The following is a 21,863-nucleotide window of genomic DNA, read 5'->3' as shown; positions in this document are numbered from 1 at the left end:
TCATTTGCCCACTTTCAAAGTAAGAAAACTGAGGCACAGAGAGGTTAAGTAACTTGCTCAAGGTTACCCTTCTAATAGGTGATGGAGAGAGAGAATTCAACCTCAGTTTGAATCCAGAGTCAAATGCTACCTCTCTTTAGTTTTTTTTATTTGTTTGTTTACCATTTTTTCATGGGAGACTGTGCTTGGCATTTAGCAGATACCAGTCTGTGCCAAGTGCCAACATCTAGTAAATGTTGGAAGCCAGAGCCAAGAATGGAAAAGGCAGGCACATTTAAAGCAACATGCCCTAGAAACACTGAATTGAGAGCAAGAGATTTAAATGGACAAGTTTCAGGGGTATAATCCCCTTGACACTCAGGAAGAATAAAAATAAACTGATAACCTAGTGACCTCAAAAGTAAGCCAGATCTATCTTCCTTGCTGCATAAACAACTCACCGTGGGTGTTTTAAATACTTATTGGCCATCCTGCTAGACAAGAAGAAAGGAGGCTAAAGAAACATAAAGTTACTATATTAGATACAATGGAGTCTCTAGGTAGAATGAAAGAAATAAACCTAAAAAAAAAATGAAAATGAAAGATACTGGAGGATGCCTGCGTGCCTCCGTCAGATAAGCATCTGCCCTTGGCTCGGGTCATGCCCCCAGAGTCCTGGGATAGAGTTCTGCATCAGGCTCCCTGCTCAGTGGGGAACCTGCTTCTCCCCCACCCCCGCCCCTCCCCACTGCTCCTGCGCATGCTCGCTCTCTCTCTCAAATAAATGAATGAATGAATAAATAGATAGATAGATAAATATTTTTTTAAAAAAGAAAGAAAAGAAAAAGACACTGGAAACCAAAGTGCAGTAAGAAACACAGTGAAGAGGTTAAAAGTTTCCTGAATTGATAACTGGAGGGGAGATGATGGAAGAAAGAAAAATCCATTACAACTACAAAAAAAAAAAAATGTATGCCCTGAAAATTAGTGACCTTTTAGTACGTGGGCATCTATGTGCAGACATGGGTAAAGGGAACCAGGTCCATTCAGTCATTCATAATGGATTCTGGAGGGAAAATGCGTGGTTCTGAAACCCAGTTCCACCACTTACTAGCTGCGATCCTGGTTAAGTTACTCTGTGATTCCGCTGCCTATTTGTAAAATGGGAAAAATAACAAACACTATCTATCTTATACTGTAGTTGTACCAATTAAGCAAGTTATTATGTGCAAAACACATATATTATAGTGCCTGGCAAAAGGCAGGCATGTTAACTATTAAAAGCCATTTTCATTCAACAAATTTGAATTCCTATGATGTACAGTACGGGGGAGAAGCTGGAGTGCAAGTTTTGAGCAGGAAGTGGCGACAATAAATGTAGACTTTTCTTTATCCAAGCTCATGAGATATGGGAAGGTAAGAGAGTAATATAGCTAAAAAGAACTGCATAGTCAATTCAGGGATTACACTTCCTTTATCAAGCCCCACTCCCCAGAAAATTGGCCAGTTCTTCCTTTCTGGCTCCTATACAGACCCCTACAATAATATCTATAAGGCTTCCATGAACGCATGCCTGTTTTCATTATTTATTCAGGCATTTAATATCTATAACTTTCATGTTTTACATATCTTTTTCCTTTTCTTGAAATCCAAGCTCTGTGAGGGCTAGGAGTATATCTTGTCTTTATATAATAGGATTTAGCACACAGTAACACTCAGCTGTGGAATAAATGGAAATATTTATTTGTTACTGCTTTATTTTTAGAATATGTTTATACACTTAAGGTAATTGGAAAAGAAAACACTGGAAAGAGAAAGATGAGGAATCAGGCCAATTCCCTAAAAAGACATGAAACTGCCCCGGTTTGGAGGGAGGGAGTGACCAGAAGGACCTCTCATATTTTGACTGAATATGGGGCTTTGGATATTTTAACTATGTTAAGAGAGAGAGTTGAGGGAATCCATAGCTAATAGATTTAACTTGTTTACTTTAGAAGAGGTCTCTGAGAGACTGCTTAACTCAGGGAGTATGCTTAGAGACTCCTCCAAAATGCCTAACTTCATTCCTTTCCATGCACAATCTCCTTGTTAATTTCAATTTCCCCACAACTATTGTTCTCCTTGAGAAAGCAGGACCATACACAGGATTCCACAGAGAATCCACACAGACTCCACAGCAGACTCACACTTACAGGACTACTATTTTCTTTAAACATCAGTGAAATGAAAATAACAATATTAATCACGTATTATAAAAATTAAATGAGAATGTATGTGCGATACTAAACATGGTGCCGGTCACCCAGTAGTACTCAAGTGTTAGGTATCATTTTTTATTATTTCTATTGTTACTGAATCCTCAGTTTCCTGCCCAGCACTTCAAAGTAACTAAAAAAGCATCCTAGGTTTATTGTTTATTATTCACTGATTTCTAACATGCAGAGAGCAGAAACCAACTATGCAACACCAAAATAAGATGCAATAAATGTAAATTTTTAGATCAAATAAAATAAATATGTATGACACTTCAAACAAAATAATTTAAGGGCTCTCTTAACTTTGGCCACTCCCTGCTTTGAAACAAATACTGTGTTTCTATTAGCAATGCTTTTCATCCTAGTCATAAAAGGAAAATTTCAGAACTAGTATCAACAGACATCATAAAAGGAAAAATATATACATATTTCTACATACATACACATGCATACACACAATGCTTTTTTTTTTCCAAATAAAGTTAAATGACAAAATTAGGGGCAAATTAGCACAAAATCCCATTTTTCTTTTCAACTGAAGGATTACTCATAAAATAAAAAGCTGATGAGTAACCACAGATAAAATGTGACTATTGTGGGTTTTCAAAGATTTTCCCCTTAATTTTCTTTTTTAATAAGTACTGTTTGCTGAAAATAATACAGGTTACTATAAACTCTCTTCTAAACAACTGGGGAGAAAAAAAACCTTACTCATCTGGCAAAACCTATAGGAATACGGGTCTGTATAATGATACGTGTCAAGCTGAGATAGTGTAAAAGTGATTTATTTTTATTACTTAGTAGTAAATAATGTCATTTTGGACAGCCAAAAACTATAGCCACATTTGTATGATCTTGAATATTATATAATCTCTCATTTGTCACGTAAAAGTTAGGATATACTTGGTCTATATATAAGCTGATACACAAATGTAAACCATCAAGGTAAAACTAAAGATCATCCTTAATTTGAAATATGGTAACATTTCCCACTGTCAAAGGCAAGGTGGTATTTATAGACAGAAGATTCAAGGTGGAAGAGACCACAAATTGCATGATTTCTTTCCAACTAAATCATCATCACTGTCACTCTCTCAATCTAATTACAGGTTTCTAATTAATAATCCCTGTAGTTACTAAGCATAAGTGATTAATAAAAATGTATCAGTGATCGCTGAAATCTGTCAACCATACTCAAAAGAGCAGGGCAGCCAAAAACCTTACTTTCTTTCTTTTTCCACTTTGTAACATTGTTTTTTAAGCCTCACAAATTTGTTCAGATAACAAAATGGAAAGAATTTAGGTTACATTTGAGGGGAAAAAAAGAGGCTAAGGCTCTTAACATTAAACAAACTACTTTTTTTTTTTTTTTTAAGGAGCCCAACACAGGGACTCATGACCCTGAGATCAAGACCTGAGTGGAGATCAAAAGTCAGATGTTTAACCCAATGAGCCACCCAGGCACCCCTAAACAAACTGTTTTCTTAGTCATGAGGCTAGTATATCCTTTTGTGTATTTATGTATGTTTCATTTTACATTTTTCTGGGATATAAATGACTTAGAATTTATTTAGATATTTATTTACATTTTGTATTTTCAGGGTTTTGGAAATGCATTTTAATTCTCTGCTCATTTTTTTTAAATTTTTTTAATTGAAATATGATTAACATACAAAAAGCTGTAGATATTTAATGTATACAATTTGATGTGTTTGGAGAGTCTAGTGTAGTTTTATAATAAAAAATTGGGGCAGTGTCTATTTGAATGTATTATCAATGACTTTTTTCAAAATAAACTGACAGGTGGCAAAGAAGGAAATTAGTGTCTGGCAGATTATAAGAAAGAACACATGAAAATAGTTATACTAAAGGATTATTTTAAAACTTATCATTCAAAAAATAACTTTTTAAAAGGCAGCCAATCAGGGCGCCTGGGTAGCTCAGCTGATTAAGCGACTGCCTTCGGCTCAGGTCATGATCCTGGAGTCCTGGGATGGAGTCCCACATCGGGCTCTCTGCTCAGCAGGGAGTCTGCTTCTCCCTCTGACCCTCCTCCCTCTCATGCTCTCTGTCTCTCATTCTCTCTCTCGCAAATAAATAAAAAATCTTAAAAATAAATAAATAAATAAATAAATAAATAAATAAATAAATAAATAAAAGGCAGCCAATCAATTAGAAGAAAAAACTAAGCAAGCATTGGAGATAATTAGAAACAAAGAGAAGCAAGGGAAGAAAGAACCCATCAGGATACCCAAATTTAACTCATGGGTGGAAAGGGAGCTCACTAACTCCCACCTGGTGGTGCATAACACACTCACAAGTCCTCTAACTGGACAGATGACCCTCTTCAACCAAGAGTGTAACTCTGCAAGGGAACATACTCAAAAGTAAATAAGAAAGGAAGGGGAAATGCCCACAAGACTAGCCAAAGCAGCCACATGAAATCAGGCAGTCAGGGAAGTAACAGTGAAATCAGGTTCATCTCTGCATTTGGATTTTTTTGTACTCCCCTCCTAAGGGAAAGCATTTTAACTGATGAAGAGATTGCCAAGTATAAAACACAATGGGAGAAAAAGGCAGAAACTGCCAAAAGAGACTTAGGTTAATTTGATATAGGCTGGCTCTTACACATAAGGACTTTAAAATTCAACAATGACAGTAAACATATAATTGTGAAGGTAACAGAAAATAATGGATTTTTGAGAAAAACTCAAGACTTTAGAGCAAAAGTGCCATTTTAGTGGACCTGCTAAGCATTCTCTGCATGGTCCTATGATAACATGTCTCTCTGTAATGTCCTGAATACTTGCCTGCCTTCCTTTCTAAACTTACTTACTTAAAAAAAAGAGACTGTATTCTAGTCATCATGGTATCCTATCAAAGTACTTGGCAACTGGTCAGCACTCATAGATATTTGATGAATAAAATAAGAAACACACTTTTTCAGAACCCATATATATCAACTGCCTATATGACATTTCCATTTGGTATCTAATAAACTTTCAAAAAAAACTCTTAGTTTTCTTCACATACCTGTATTTGCCTGGTTCCCCCCCTCCCCATTTTCATAAATGACAAAATTATCTATGCAGTTGTTCAAACTGAAATCGACAAGTTATTATTTACCCTCACTGCCTATAGTTGATTACCCAACCCTGTTGACTCTACCTCCAAAACGTATCTCAAATCTACCTACTTTTCTCCCTCACCAAATTACAACCCTCACCCAAGCCCCCAACATTTGGCCAAGATCACTGTAAGGGTCTCCCAATGGTCTCCCTGCTTCCAGCACTACTCTGCTGGACTTCATTCTCCTCGTATACAGCTGCAGAGGGGTTTTGAAACGATGAATCAAATCTTAGTCTCGTCTTCCCAGCTTAAAACCCTTCAAAGCCTTCAAAAATGAATTTCTCACAGTGGTTTTACAAGAACTTACATGATGTCCCCTGGCTATCTGTCCATGTCTGTATTGTACCACCTTTTTGTTTGCCCCCTACCCTTCAGTCATCTGTCCTCCTCTCTATTCTTCAAACACACCAAGCACACTTTCACCTTCACCTTCAAGCCTCTGCACTATTTCCTCTCCTGAAATGCTCTTTACCTACTTTCCAACAGCTGGCTGCTTCTTGTCACTCAGATCGCAGTTTAAATGCCACCTCTTCAGAGAAATTTTTAGCTGAACACCCAATCTAAAGTAGCTACCCAGATCAATCAACCAACTTTTTAAAAAAATTTTTTAAAGATTTTTTTATTCATTTGAGACACGGATACAGAGAGAGAGAGAGAGCATGAGCAGGGGGAGAGGCAGAGGGAGAAGCAGGCTCCTGGCTGAGCCCGGAGCCCAATATGAGGCTCGATCCCAGGACCCTGGGATCATGACCTGAGCTGAAGGCAGACGCTTAACCATCTGAGCCACTCAGGCGCCCCACCAATCAACCAATTTTAAATATCTAAATGGCATTATTAGTTCCTGTTATTTTTCTTGTTTATTCATTATCTGTCACCTCTCCCATAATTAGAAGTATAAGAGATATCTATCTTATTATGTCAGAGGTCTTCAAGATCACCCCCAGGTTCATTGATTCTCTAGGAGGACTCAGAGGACTCAGCATATAGTTGTACTCACACTTATGACTTATTACAGTGGAAACAAAGCAAAATCAGCAAAGGGAAAGGGCACACTGGGTGAAGTCTAGAGGAGACCAGGTGCAAACTTCCCAAAGTCCTCTCCCAGTGGAGTCCAGAGGACACACTTAAATCTTCCAGCAACAGGTTGTGACAAAACGTGTGAAATGCTGTCTACCTGGAAAGCTCATTAGAGAGGTTTTTATTGGGGCTGATCATGTAAGTACCCTCTGCCTAGCATGTGCCAAAATTCCAGAATCCAGAAGGAAAGTAGGTGTTCAGCATAAATCATATTGTTAGTACAAATAGTGTAGGCACGGTGAGCCACTCTTCTCAGTTAGAGAATGGTGGGAACCCTCTCAAAATCTGTTTCCCAGTACCAGCCAAGGACTGACTTTGCAAATAGCCTTTTCTGAGGATAGCAGTCTGAAGCCTGCTATGTTGAGTCTGTTTTGCACACTTATTCACCCCTGTATCATCTATCCGTCCATTAACAGATTTTAAAAACAAAAATATGTTGTTCTTCACTGAGTCTAACATTCCAAAGAGATTTCCATTTATTACACAAATATTTACTTAACACTTGCCACATATTAGGCAATGGGAACTCAAAAAAGAAGTAAAATACCATCTGCCCCTTAGTAACTCACACTCTGGAAGGTGAGAGAAATGAATTTAAAAGACCATACTTATAATATGGTATTTTAAGAATTATTAGAATGGTATGTTCAAAGTACCATTAGAACAAGATTATAGAGGGCGCCTGGGTGGCTCAGTCGGTTAAGCGATTGCCTTCGGCTCAGGTCATGATCCTGGAGTCCCGGGATCGAGACCCGCGTCGGGCTCCCTGCTCGGCAGGGAGTCTGCTTCTCCCTCTGACCCTCCCCCCTCTCATGTACTCTCTCTCATTCTCTCTCTCTCAAATAAATAAATAAATCTTTAAAAAAAAAAAAAGAACAAGATTATAGAAAGACTAATGCTGCCTTTGAAGAAAGGGCCTACTTTAGCTGGAAGTGGTCAAGGAAGACTATCTGAAGAGGTAACACCTAAGCCTTGAGCTGAGATCTAAATAATGAGGAAAGGGCGCCTGGGTGGCTCTGTCAGTTAAACCTCCACCTTCGGCTCAGGACATAATCTCGGGATCCTGGGATGGAGCCTCAGTGGGGAGTCTGCTTGTCCCTCTCCCTCTGCCACTCCCCCTGCTTGTGCTCTCTTGCTCTCACTCTGTCTCAAATAAACAAAATTTTTCTTTAATAAATAAATAAATAATGAATGAATGAATGAATGATGCGGAAAAGGCAGCAAGCAGAAGTTCTAAAGAAAGTATCTTCCAAACAAGGAACAACATATGCAATAGTATAGAGAAAGGTCAATTTGAAGAGAAGCTCTACAGAATATACTAATATAACCAATAACACTCAATAACCAGTAGCTACTATTATATCATGTCCTCTTCATGTATTGAGAAACGGATGATTTAAGAGATCAGATATATGAAGCCCATACCACTAGTAGTTATATTTATATCTACCCTACCCATTTACCAAAAAAAAAAAAAAAAATACTTGAGAAGAAGATAAAAACAGATCTAAGTAAAATAAAGCAAACATGAATTAATCAAGTATTGATTCATTCAAATATTTATTAAGCACTCACTACATGGCCAACCTCAAAAATATGAAATAGACATGCTCCCTGACTTTGAGGAACTTATGTTCTAGCAGAAAAAAGGAAATGGATATAGATATATGACAACAGAGCAGAATATATGCTACAACAGTAGTAGGAACAGAAAGGTCAAACATTGGAGTGGGGTAGACAAGATGCCTTACATCAGAACACCATAGCAAAAATAACATACAACAGGTAAATGAAAGGGCGCCTGGGTGGCTCAGTTGGTTAAGTGACTGCCTTCGGCTCAGGTCATGATCCTGGAGTCCCTGGATCGAGTCCCACATCGGGCTCCCTGCTCAGCAGGGAGTCTGCTTCTCCCTCTGACCCTCCCCCCTCTCATGTGCTCTCTCTCTCATTCTCTCTCTCTCAAATAAATAAATCATCTTTTAAAACAAAAAACAAAAAACAGGTAAATGAAAAACTAAGCTTCAACCTTCTCCAAAGACAAGAATGAAAAAAATGAAGGGTTGGGTGCCTGGGTGGCTCGGTTGGTGAAGTGTCTGACTCTTGATTTCCATTCAGGTCATGACTGTAGAGTCCTGGAATCAAGCCCTGCTATGGGCTCCGAGCTCAGCGCAGAGCCTGCTTAACAATGTCTCTCCCTCTCCTGCAGTCCCTCCCCCTGCTTGTGCACTCTCTCTCTCCTTCTCTCCCAAATAAATAAATCTTTTTTAAAAAAAATGAAGGGTTACATGCACAACTCTTACTGATAAAAGCTTAAAAAATAATTTCACATAGAGAGATACCTTTTCCCAACTTGTGTGATCAATCTCCTAAATCTTTTTTTTTTTTTTTTTAAGATTTTGTTTATTTATTTGACAGAGAGAGACAGCAAGAGAGGGAACACAAGCAAGGGGAGTGGGAGAATGAGAAGCAGGCTTCCCGTGGAGCAGGGAGCCCGACGCAGGGCTCAATCCCAGGACCCTGGGTTCATGACCTGAGCTGAAGGCAGACGCCCAACGACTGTGCCACTCAGGCGCCCCTAATCTCCTAAATCTTTACACAAAATACCCTGAATAACATAATAAACCATGTCCAAGAAGACACTTTTACCATACCTATAGAAATATCTCTACCAACCTTTGATTAAAGCAGAAAATACAAAATTAGAATGACCTAAAAAGCTCTCCATCACCCAGCCTCTGTATTCTCTCTAATCTCATATTGTGTCATTTCCCACCATTATAAATGAATATATTTTACTGCACACATAATGCTGCTTTTCCATCACCCAATGTTTCCCTCTGCCTGGAAGGTCTCCCTTACCAGGCATCCAAATATTTCTAGCTAAATAATGTGCTTTTAATCAAGACAGAGCTCATAGGCACAATTTCCAAGAAGTCTTCCTTGAATTTTCAGGCCAAACTAAGCTTCTTTTAGGCAGCTCATATTATATCCCATTCATATTACTGCATTTACTACATATTACTATCTATTTATGGGTCTTTTTCTTCAACTAGACTAAAAGCTCCTCAAGGATAAGAGTCCTGTCTTATTTATTTTTGTGTCCATAGCACTTAGCAAAGTAGTGGTGTCCACTAAAAGTTTGTTAAAACTTTACAATTTTAATAAAACCTACCAAATAACAAACTTAATTTACAGATGGCCTTCTAGTAATCACACTTGAAAAATCTAAGAGAATAAATCACTAATATTTTCTTTAGAGGGGATATCCTGAATACCAACTGTCTACATTTTCAGTCTTTTGTGCAAACTCTTCAAATCTGAGATCATTAGTAAGTGCCAATGTACCCACAGTCTGCACTGTGAATAAGATTTGCTCTGCATACTTCTTAGGTGAATGGGTGGCAAAATGAAATTGCATTGCAAAAGTCAAAGAGCCTTCATGTATGCCCACTGAGACCGAGGGCCCCTGAATGTCAGCATAGGTGTCTTCTATAACCAATGGTTCACAACTCTCTACCAGTTATATAACATTTGCATATGTAGCCCATTCTCATAAATGACATTTCTCAATGGACACAGTAAATTCTCAACTGAGGACACACATCTCTGGAGTAGCAAGGTACTCCCATATATTAAGAATTACTGTTCTGCTTATATTATTTCAGTTGAAAACATCACATAGGATCTTATATATTAATCTTATTATGCATATATTTATAACTTATAATACATTTCTTTCCTTTAAAAAAATTGTGATAAAGGGGTGCCTGGGTGGCTCAGTTGGTTAAGTGTCTGCCTTCAGCTCAGGTCATGATCCCAGGGTCCTGGGATCTAGTCGTGCATCGGGTTCCCTGCTTAGCGGGAAGTCTGCTTCTCCCTCTACCCTCCCCACCCTGCTCCAGATCTCTCTCATGCTCTCTCTCTCTCTCAAATAAAATATTGGAAAATAAATAAATAAAAATAAATAAAATAAATGTGATAAAGGCCAACATACAAAATGTGACATGTGAAGGTCAGATACTCCATACTCCATTAAGTCAAACTACAATTCATACTTCTGCTCCCCTGCCCTATAATCTAGTGAAAGAAATGGGAATCTGTTGCATCACTCTATGATTAAGATGTATTATTCTACTTATGCAAAATATCATCCTCTTTTCAAGACAAGTAATGAGAATAAAACTCAAGATTTCTTAGAGAGTTTTAATCCCTTAACTGGGTAACATGACCATTACAAATACTCAACAAAAATCTCACTTTGGGAATGATCATAGGTGCATAGCCTTCAAGAATGTAATATTAGTTTCAGAAGAATTTAGTGATTCATCACTTACATACAACATCCAGTGCTCAGCACAAGTGCCCTCCTTAATACTCATCCCCAATTTAATCCATTCCCCCCCCCACCAACCCTGAGTTTGTTCTCTATAGTTAAGAATCTGTTTTATGGTTTTCCTCTCTTTTTTTTCCCCCATATATGTTCATCTGCTTTGTTTCTTAAGTTCCTCATATGAGTGAAATCATATGGTATTTGTCTTTGTCTGACTGGCTTATTTCACTTAGCATAATACAGTTTTCCACAATGGCTGCACCAGTTTGCATTCCCACCAACAGTGCAAGAGAGTTCCTTTCTCCCTACATCCTCACTGACACTTGTTTTTTGTTGTTGATTTTAGCCATTCTGGTTCAGGTGTGAGGTGCTATATCATTGTAGTTTTGATTTGTATTTCCCTGATGATGAGTGATATGGAGATCTTTTCAAGTGTCTGTTAGCCTTCGGTATGACTTCTTTGGAAAACTGTCTTCTGCCCATTTCTTAACTGGATTATTTGTTTTTTGGATATTGAGTTTGAGAAGTTCTTTACAGATTTTGGATACTAACCCTTTATCAGATATGTCATTTGCAATATCTTCTCCCATTCCGCTGGTTGCCTTTTAGTTTTGTTGATTGTTTCCTTCAGTGTGCAGTTTTATCTTGATGTAGTCCCAACAGTTCATTTTTGTTTTTGTTTCCCTTGCCTCCGGAGATTTGTCTAGTAAGAAGTTGTTATGGCCAATGTCAAAGAGGTGAGTGCCTATTTTCTCCTCTAGGATTTTGATGGTTTCCAGTCTCACATTTGGGTCTTTCATCCATTTTGAATTTATTTTGTGTATGGTATAAGAAAGTGGTCCAGTTTTCCCAACACCATTTGTTGAAGAGACTTTTTCCCATTGGATGTTCTTTCCTGCTTTGTTGAAGATTAGTTGATCATATAGTTGTGGGTCCAATTCTGGGTTCTCTCTTCTGTTCCACTGATCTATAGGTCTGTTTTGTGCCAGTACCATACTGTATTGATGACTACAGCTTTGTAATATAGCTTGAAATCTGGAATTGTGATGCCTCCAGTTTTGTTTTTCTTTTTCAGGATTACTTTGGCTATTCAGGGTCTTTCGTGGTTCCATATAAATTTTAGATTGTTCTAGATCTGTGAAAAATGCTGGTGGTATTTTATTAGGGATTGCATTAAATGTGTAGATTGCTTTGGGCAGTATAGACATTTTAACAATGTTTGTTCTTCCAATCCATGAGCATGGATTGTTTTTCCATTTCTTTGTGTCCTCTTCAATTACTTTCATAAGTGTTCTATAGTTTTCAGAGTACAGATCTTTTGTCTCTTTGGTTAGGTTTATTCCTAGGTATCCTACTGTTTTTGGTGCAACTGCAAATGGGATCAATTCCTTAATTTCTTTTTCTGCTGCTTCATTACTGGTGTACAGAACTGCAACAGAATTCTGGTTTTGTATCCTAGGAGTCTACTGAATTCACGCATCAGTTCTAGCAGTTTTTTGCTGGAGTCTTTTGGGTTTTCTACATAAAGTATAATGTCATCCTCAAAGAGTGAAAGTTTGATTTCATCCTTGCCAATCTGGATGCCTTTTATTTCTTTTTGTTGTCTGACTGCTGACACTAGGACTTTCAGTACTATGTTAAATAACAATGGTGAGAGTGGACATCCCTGTCTTGTTTCTGACCATAGAGGGAAAGCTCTCAGTTTTTCGCCCTTGAGGATGATGTTAGCTGTGGGTCTTTAGAATATGGCCTTCATGATGTTGAGGTATGTTCCCTCTATCCCTGTTTTGTTGAGGGTTTTTAACAAGAATGAATGCTGCATTTTGTCAAATGCTTTTTCTGCCACTATTGAGAGGATCACATGGTTCTTATCCTTTCTTTTATTAATGTGGTGTGTCACACTGACTGATTTGTGGATTTTGAACCAAGCTTGTAGCCCAGGAATAAATCCAACTTGATCATGGTGAATGATTCTTTTAATGTACTCTTGAATGCGATTTGCCAATATTTTGTTGCGAATTTTTGCATCCATGTTCATCAGGCATATTGGCCTTGTAATTCTCTTTTTTAGTGGGGTCTTTGTCTGGTTTGGGAATCAGGGTAATGTTAGCCTCATAGGATGAGTTTGGTAGTTTTTCTTCCTTTTATTTATTTATTTGAAAGAGAGAGAGCATGAGCCTGAGCTTGGGGGCGGGGGGGGGGGGCGGGCAGCAGAGGGATAAACAGAGTTCCCGCTAAGCAGAGAGCCTGTTGTGGGGCTCAATCCTAGGGCCCTGGGATCATGACCTGAGCCAAAGGCAGACGCTTAACCGACTGAGCCACCCAGGTGCCCTTCCTTCTCTATTCTTTGGAACAGTTTGAGGAGAATAGGTATTAACTCAAAGTGTTTGGTAGAATTCCCCTGGAAAGCCATCTGGCCCTGGACTTTTGTTTGTTGCGGGATTTTTTATTATTGATTCAATTTCTTTGCTGATTATGGGTCTGTTCAAATTTTCTATTGCTTCCTGTTTCAGTTTTGGTAGTTTATATGTTTCTAGGAATTTATCCATTTCTTCCAGATTGCCCAATTTGTTGGCATATAATTTTTCATAATATTCTAATTGTATTTCTGTGGTGTTGGTTGTGATCGCTCTTCTCTCATTCGCGATTTTATTTATTTGGGTCCTTTCTCTTTTCTTCTTGATTAAGTTTGGCTAGAGATTTATTAATTGTATTAATTCCTTCAAAGAACTAGCTCCTGGTTTTCATTGATCTGTTCTATTGTTTTTTTAGGTTTTATATCATTTATTTCTACTCTAATCTTTATTATTTCCTTCCTTCAGTTGGCTTTAGGCTTCGTTTGTTGTTCTTTTTCTAGCTCCTCTAGGTGTAAGTCAGGTTGCATATTTGAGATATTTTTTGCTTCTTGAAATAGGCCAGCCCTGTATGGTTATATACTTCCTTCTTATGACCACTTTTGCAGCATCCCAAAGGTTTTGGACCATTGTGTTTTCATTATCATTTGTTTCCATGTATTTCTTTTTTTTTATTTCTCCTTTCACTTCCCAGGTTGACCTATTCATCCTTTAGTAGGATCTTCTTTACTCTCCATGTATTTGTGGTCTTTCTAAATTTTTTCTTGTGGTTAACTTCAAGTCTCATAGCATTGTGGTCAGAAAATATGCATGGTATGATCTTAATCTTTTTGTACTTGTTGAGGCCTGATTTGTGACCCAGTATGTGATCTATTCTGGAGAATGCCCCATGTGCACTCGAAAAGAATGTGTATTCTGGTGTTATAGGATGAAATGTTCTGAAGACATCTGTTAAGTCCATTTGGTCCAGTGTGTCATTCAAAGCCATTGTTTCCTTGTTGATTTTCTGCTTGGATGATCTGTCCATTGATGTAAGTGGAGTATTAAACTCCCCTACTATTATTACATTATTATCAATGAGTTCCTTTATGTTGTTTTATATATTTGGGTGCTCCCAAATTGGGGGCATAAATATTTATAATTGTTAGATCTTTTTGTTGGATAGACCCCTTTATTATGATATAATACCTTTCTTCATCTCGTTACAGTCTTGGGTTTAAAATCTAGTTTGTCTGATATAAGTATTGCTACTCTGGCTTTCTTTTGATATCCATTAGCACAATAAATGGTTCTCCATCCCCTCACTTTCAATATGCAGGTGTCTTTAGGTCTAAAAAGTCTCTTTTAGGCAGCATATAGATGGGTCTTGGTTTTTTAACCATTCTAACACCTTATGTCTTTTGATTGGAGCATTTAGTCTACTTACATTCAGAGTAATTATTGATAGATATGAGTTTAGTGCCATTTTATTACTTGTTTTGTAATTGTTTCTGGAGATTTTCTCTCTTCCCAGTCTTTGTCACTTTTCATCTTTCTTTCCCACTCAGAGTCCCCTTTACTATTTCTTGCAGGGCTGACTTAGTGGCCATGAACTCCTTTAGTTTTTGTCTGAAAAACTCTTTATCTGTCTATTCTGAATGACAGCTCTGCTGGATAGAGTATTCTTGGCTGCATATTCTTCCCATTCAGCATGTGAAATATATCATGCCACTCCCTTCTGGCCTGCCAAGTTTCTGTGGAAAGATCTGCTGCTAACCTTATTTGTCTTTCCTTGTAAGTTGGGAACTTCTTTGTCTTGCTGCTTTTAGGATATTTTTCTTTTTCTCGATATTTTGCTAATTTAACTACAATATGTCTTGGTGTTGGCCTGCTTTTGTTGATTTTAAAATAAGTTCTCTGCGCCTCCTAGATCTGGATGTCTGTTTCCCCGCCCAGATTAGGGAAATTTTCAGCTATAATTTCCTCAAATAAACCTTCTGCCCCCTTTTCTCTCTCATCTTCTTCTTCTGGGACTGCTATGATATGAATGTTATTATGCTTTATGGAGTTACTAAGTTCCCTAAGTCTATATTCATGATCTAATATTTTTCTTTCCTTCTTCTTTTTAAGCTTCATTATTTTCCATAATTTTATTTTCTGTATCACTTATTCATTCCTCTGCTTCTTCCATCCCTGTGGTCATTACATCCAGTCAGTTTCAAATCTCAGTTACTGCATTTCTCATTTTGGCCAGACTAGTTTTTAGGTCTCTCATCTCTGTGGTAAGGGACTCCCTAGTGTCTATGTCTATGCTCTTCTCAAGCCCAGCTAGTATCCTTATGATTGTTGCTTTAAATTCTGCATCAGGCATATTACTTATATCCATTTTGATTAGATCCCTGGGTGTAACCTTTTCTTGTTCTTTCTTTTGGGATGAATTCCTCCATCTTGGCATTCTGTTTAGAGCTCTGCCTTCTTCTGTGTGCTAGGAAAGCCGGTTATGTCTCCTGCTCCTGAAAGTAATGGCTTTATAAAGGAGAGTGGAGTCCAGGGGCCTGGTGCTTCAGAAGTATCTCTGATGTATACTATGTGCACTCTGCTGCTGTGTTGTGGCTTCTCTTTCCCTCGGGTCAGTCCTCTGAACAGTTTCTCCTTGCCTGAAGTGGGGAGTGCTTGGACCTTGGCCAAAATGTGGCAAGTTTTAACTACGGGTGCTCTAGTCTGCTTGTTAAAGAGACCTTATGCTATTTCCATTGGAGCTGAAGCTTTGCAGAACTCTATGGTCAGTAGATGTGGTGGGAGCAGGGGTTTTGTGCTCATCTTCTGGGGGAGGGGTCCACTGCCCTGGTTCTCAGGCACACTTGCCCAGGAAAAGCAGTACCTGCAGAGTGGGGAGGAGGGGGGCTTGGTATAAGCGGTTAAGGCTGCCAGTGTTGGCACTGTGCTGCTTACTGAAGTATTTTATGCTGGAGGCAGGGGAGAGAAATGGTGCCAGCCCCCTCCCTCATCTCCAGAGAGGGGATTTTGCACCCACTGCTGTCCAGGAAGCCTTCTCAGAAGAGTGAACAATCTCCACTTGTGTGTCCCAGGTGTCCCTCAGATCCCTGCCTTCACCCCGTGTCTGGGGCCATGTGCCCCCTGCCCCCACCAGCAGCGTGGTACACCTGTGTTCTTTCCCAGGCAGGCCGGCTTAGTTTCAAAAGTCCAAACTTTAGGGACCCAGCATGGGACAGACCCATCCTGGTCCTCTGGGGGAGGGTCTCGCCATGCTGGGACTAATGCAGATTTGTCCCAGAAGGGCAGTTGCACCAAAGCACAGGATCATGGAGTTTGGAGCAAAGGGCAGCCAAGAGACAGTGTCCAGATTAGCTGCCTTCAGCAGCTGTCTCTGCAACTATGCTGAGGGGCAGGGAAGGTAATGGCATCCACCAGCTCTTTTGTCCCTGGACAGGCAATGCCACCTCTCCCAGATGCACCCCAAGAAGGGAGAACCATCTCTCCCAGCACGTCCCAGGATCACACCATCTGCTCCCAGGCTCTCTGCCTTCCTTCTTCAAAGGAGCATTTCAGCTCCCTGAGGGCTCCATACCAGCCATGCCGTGGACTTCTAAAACTCCAGTCTTTGAGCCCCACTGTTGTAAAAACTCAGAAAAATCAGCCCCTTTCATTTTCCCAGTCAATGGCTTTGGGGAAGTGTTTTCCTTGTGGGATCCCCTGTGTGCTCCTCTCTCTCTCTGGCCTCTCTCCACGATTCGGACTCCCTCCCCTCCACAACACCCGTGATCCGTTTCTCCCCCAGATCACATCTCCACACCTCCTACCTTCCACCATATGGCCTTGTCTCTCCCTCTAGTTGTGCAGTTTATTCTGTCAGTCCCCAGATCCATTTCTTGGGTATTCAGAGTGATTTGATATTTATCTAGCTGTGCTCAAGGGACAAGGCAAGCCTAGGTTCCTCCTACTACTCTGCATCTTAGCTCCTCTATCTTGCATTTATTTTACACATACCTCTTTCTACCTCTAGACTGCAAATTCCTTGAAGATAGGTACTGGTGCTAAGCATTTAGTACAGTGCCTTGTACATAATAGGCTTTAAATATAATTGAATTAGGATGGATAAAAGAAAGGCGGGGTAAGTGGGATAAGCAAAGCTGGGGAATGGTAGAGGCAAGTAAGCGAAAATCAGCACTAGAGAGTCATAAAGGTTATGGGGAGAGAGGTGATTACAAAAGCCAGGTAATTCTGAAGAGACTGGTAAAATCTAAAACCTTTATTTCTCTGATGTAAAATTTATTTGTTGTTTTGGTACAAAGAGAAAGGCAAATTAAAGCTCTAATTATCTAAAGCCAAATTTCTGGGTTTTTTTTTAAAACAAACTTTCTGTATTTCTAAAATACCCCTCAAGAGGCAGCTGGGTGGCTCAGTTAGTTAAGCACCCAACTCTTGATTTTGGCTCAGGTTAAGATCTCAGGGTCATGAGACTGAGCCCCAAGTCGGGCTCCCTGCTGGGCGTGGAACCTACTTAAGATTCTCTCTCTCTCTCCCCCTCGCCCTTTGCCCCTCCCCCCGCTTGTGCTCTCTCTTTCAAAAAATAAAAAAATAAAAACAAAATACCTTTCAAAATATTTTAATGTGCTCAAATGTGTACCACTTAGAATTTTTATTAACTAATTTGCCTGTCTCTATTTATAGTATCATGAAAATAGTAACAGTACAATATTGTGTAGCCTTTCTATTGACATACATTTTACAAATATTTACTCCAGCCCCAAAATTAAAGCCAGTATGATATTTTCAGCACTAAGTTTTCAGAAAGCTCAGCCTTATTCCTGTAGTTATAACAGATCTGAGTCATTCAGCTCCCAATGCCATATTCAAATCATTAGAACACCACATCCCCCTAGTGTGACAAGAACCATAATTTCTCCAACAGAAAAATTAAGCCCTCTCCTTACTGATACTAACTGCTGCTACAGGAATGGCATATGAATTACTTCTTTTTTTTTTTTAATATTTATTTTTTTTATTCTTATGTTAATCATATGAATTACTTCTATTATCTTTCTGCAAATAGTTAATAAGCTCTCAGTCTTGCTTCAGCTAAAGGAGTTAATTGTTCACACAATGCAATTATAAAGTATCAGGAGCCTAGATTCTGGTCCTGACACTGTCACTTTGTCTCAAGGTCTCAGTTTCCAGAACTACAAATGAGATAGTTCAGTATAATTAAGTTCAAATAACATTTATTGAGTACATTCTCTGAGCAAATATATAATGCCTAATTTGTTGCCAGTCTCCCAAATTTAAATATTTTAATGATTTGAGGTTATTTAATTTTTCCTGCTTGTAATAGACTGAATAAAGAGGACCCAATAGTTAGCACCTTTCTCCTCAGGTCTTTTCCTCAGACACCTACCTCCCCAAGCCCTGCCCACAGACATGTACTTGGGGGTCACAGTTGCTATCAGCTTGCTGGCTTCAACCCAAACCCCAGCACGAGGCTGATAAACAACAGGAGTTTGTCATACTCTGCGCCGACCTGTAATGGGAGCAGTGCCTGAGGAGGAAAAGGGAGATTCAAGCAAGGCCTTAGCCTGAAAAAGAAAGAAAAGATTTTAGCAAGAAAAATATTCACAAACTGTGTGACCTTGGGCAAACTGCTTGACCTATCTTCGATTTTTCTATACTAGAAATGGATCAAATATTACCTTATAGGGCTGGTGTGCGAATTAAATGTATAAATTACATAGTTTTTCACTAGAAAGTGGAATTAACTGCCTTGTGAATCAGTGACCCAATCTGTTCCCACAGAAACCAGTTTACTTGCCAAGCATTAAGGGAATTCTATTTCAGGAGAGGGCAGGCAGTAAATGACCCTAGGATCTCTTCTAATTCAAAGATTCACTGAAAACACGCAGCTGTATCAGCATCACCAGGGTGTGTATCACACACAGGTGGTCACTGTAGCATTTTAGTCTGAATCCTAATCATTAAATTGGCAGCAAAGTGGATTCAGTGGCCACAGAGGCCACACAAACCCCCCTAGACACAAGGACTCTGAAGTAGGCTGTGAATAACTACAGACCATCTACTACTTACTTATGGGAATAAAAGTCCAGAGACTAGAGAGGGCTCACTTCACAACATGGAGAACATCCAAAAAGTGCTGATAATAGTCTCAGGCATGTATAAATGTTCAATAAAACTTAACTCCCATTACTGCTATTATCACATCATGGAAGCAGTGAACATGAAGACTGATAATGTCTCCTTTGGGTAAAGGAATGAAGGAAAGGGTGCTCGGATACACAACTCTAAGGAATATAAAGCTGTAGTCTTTCTAGAGAGTAATTTAGTACCAACTATCAAAAATCAGATTGTGCACACCGCAGTAGTATCTAGAAATCTGCATTTGTGCTTCAGAATATATATATAAGGGTGACTATTCTTTACAATATCCGTAATAGCAAAAAAAAAAGAAAAATAGAAATTGCTTTTAGAACCTTCAAAAGAGAACTGGAAAAGTAAATTATGCTATATCCATGCCATAGAATACTATGCAATTAAAAAGAGCGAGAAATAGTTTAACGTAGTGTTCATAATAGATTGTTTAATGAGAAAAGCAAGTTGCCAAACAGGATATACAAAATATTCCTTTTGGAAAAAAAAAATCTAAACCATTAAATGATTTTTCCTGGAGAATCAGAATTGGTGGGCAGTCAGGGTCCATTTTATATTTATTTAAATTTTTTAACAATAAAAAAGAGAACAGAAATTCCATATATTTTTGTGTTTGTTTTCTAAGTAATACAAAGTTGCTTATCTTCCCAAATCAAATCAGTGATTGGCTTTACACAGACAATTTTCCAGTAGTTCTGTTAATTTATTTAAATGTCTTACAAATCTGATTAAGCAAATGATTTTCAAAAACCAGTCAAAAAACATTTTAGTTAATTCATGTAGGCAGTAAAACTGAAATGCCAAACATCAACATTTGCTAGAAAGAAGTTTATCTCAGAGAAAATCCACTTGGGGTTTTTCTTTTACATTTAAATCATCATTTGTCAATAATAATAATTATTTTAAGAACTCTACACTGTTTCTAACCACTCTCCTCTCTTTATTCGGCTACCATTTAAAATGCTATTATCATATTAAGTTGTAGCCATTGTGAATAAATATTCTTATCTTCCCCTTAACATCCTGGATCTAGATGAACTTTTCAAACACAGGCTTTACTGAGCCACTTAGAAAATATAACTACATGTAAAAATGTTGTAGAAAGATAAATAAAATCAAGTTAAATTTCTATAAAAACTGTGTGGCATTTACTAGTTGCAGTGACCCTTCAAGTACAAAGTTCACTTATCTATCATTTAAAGGTCAGCCCTACTATTAAAAAAGACATTATAGGATTAAATTAAGCCTCCAATCTCCAGAAAAGTACCAGTGTATAACTTTATCTAGAATATAATTGCTTTGCATGTAAATATGTGAGATCCTTGGACATTTGAAACATATTTCATTAAAACAAAACAAAACCTAAAATCCTCAGGTCATGAAGCAATTCCTTTGCTTAAAAAAGAAATACCAAGAATGAAATCTTGTATTAACTTAGAACTTCAGATACCAAAGATTTTCCCTGAATTCCCCATTATTCTATGAATTACATTAAGTACGAGAAACGGGTTTCAAGGGCAAAGAGGGCAAAACCCATCTCAGCTAAACTTTACGGATTTCAAGTGAAAACATCTTTGTATGTAATAGGAACTCGGAGTCATAAGAAATGTAAGTGCTCAAGTTTTCACGCAAACTTGGTGTAGCACCAGCCTTGGTGCTACATCCGACAATTCTGCATGACGAAATTTTCTTGAATTCAACCTCCCTCTTCTAATATTCTTTCCTATCCAAATCTTCATCCTATTCTATAATATCTACAGGAAGTGTTCACAGGAAAATTACAAAGGAAGCATTTTGACAATGTCTCTAAGATAAATTATCTAATATTAATCTTTATCGTCATCTTTCAAGAAGTTTGAGACATGAAGCGAGGCAAAGAAGCATCACATTAACTGGCATTCAGGAGAATTTGGGAGTTGGGAAATGTGAAGTTTTTATCACACCTAAGTTAGAAAAATGATGAAAGACAGCCGCATGCATTTTGGAATAACAGGAAAATAGCACTAAATTAAGGAAGAACTAGGATAACTTTGTATAAGGGTGCTAGTTAACTCAAATTATTTTCTAACTTCTGAAAGGACTATTTTTTTAAAAAATTAGAAAAATATAGAAAGGGAGACATGATCACTTAATTCTTGATACTATATCATTACATTAATACTGTTTCAGTTAAGGTAATTGGTATACCTACAAAGTACTAAATGAACCAAAACTGACCCCAGCATGAAAACAAAAAAAAAGATGTGTCAAACCCAGAACCCTTGCAGAGCAATCATTCATTTCTATTTGCTTCAAAACATTAAAGATGATTTTTTTCAAATGCCCAATACAGTTTTCAAAAAAACAATCCATTTTATGAAAAGTGAGAATATACTTACTATAAATATAAAAGACTAGACTATATAGTGTACAATTTAAATATAATAGAAATCAGTCCCATACACATTAAATATGTTAGAATCAGATTTCAATCTGCCAAATTCAAGAATCTTATCACTTAAAAAAAAAAATACTAGATTCTAGTTAAGGTCAAGATAATAAACTTTCCAGGCACAAAAATACTGCTGCAGGAAATGATTA

The sequence above is a fragment of the Leptonychotes weddellii genome, chromosome 6 (assembly GCF_054177405.1).
Source record: "Leptonychotes weddellii isolate Sample4059 chromosome 6, ASM5417740v2, whole genome shotgun sequence".
Classification (NCBI taxonomy): domain Eukaryota; kingdom Metazoa; phylum Chordata; class Mammalia; order Carnivora; family Phocidae; genus Leptonychotes; species Leptonychotes weddellii.
The sequence above is the reverse complement of the archived record's forward strand: the minus strand, read 5'-3'. Positions refer to the sequence as shown.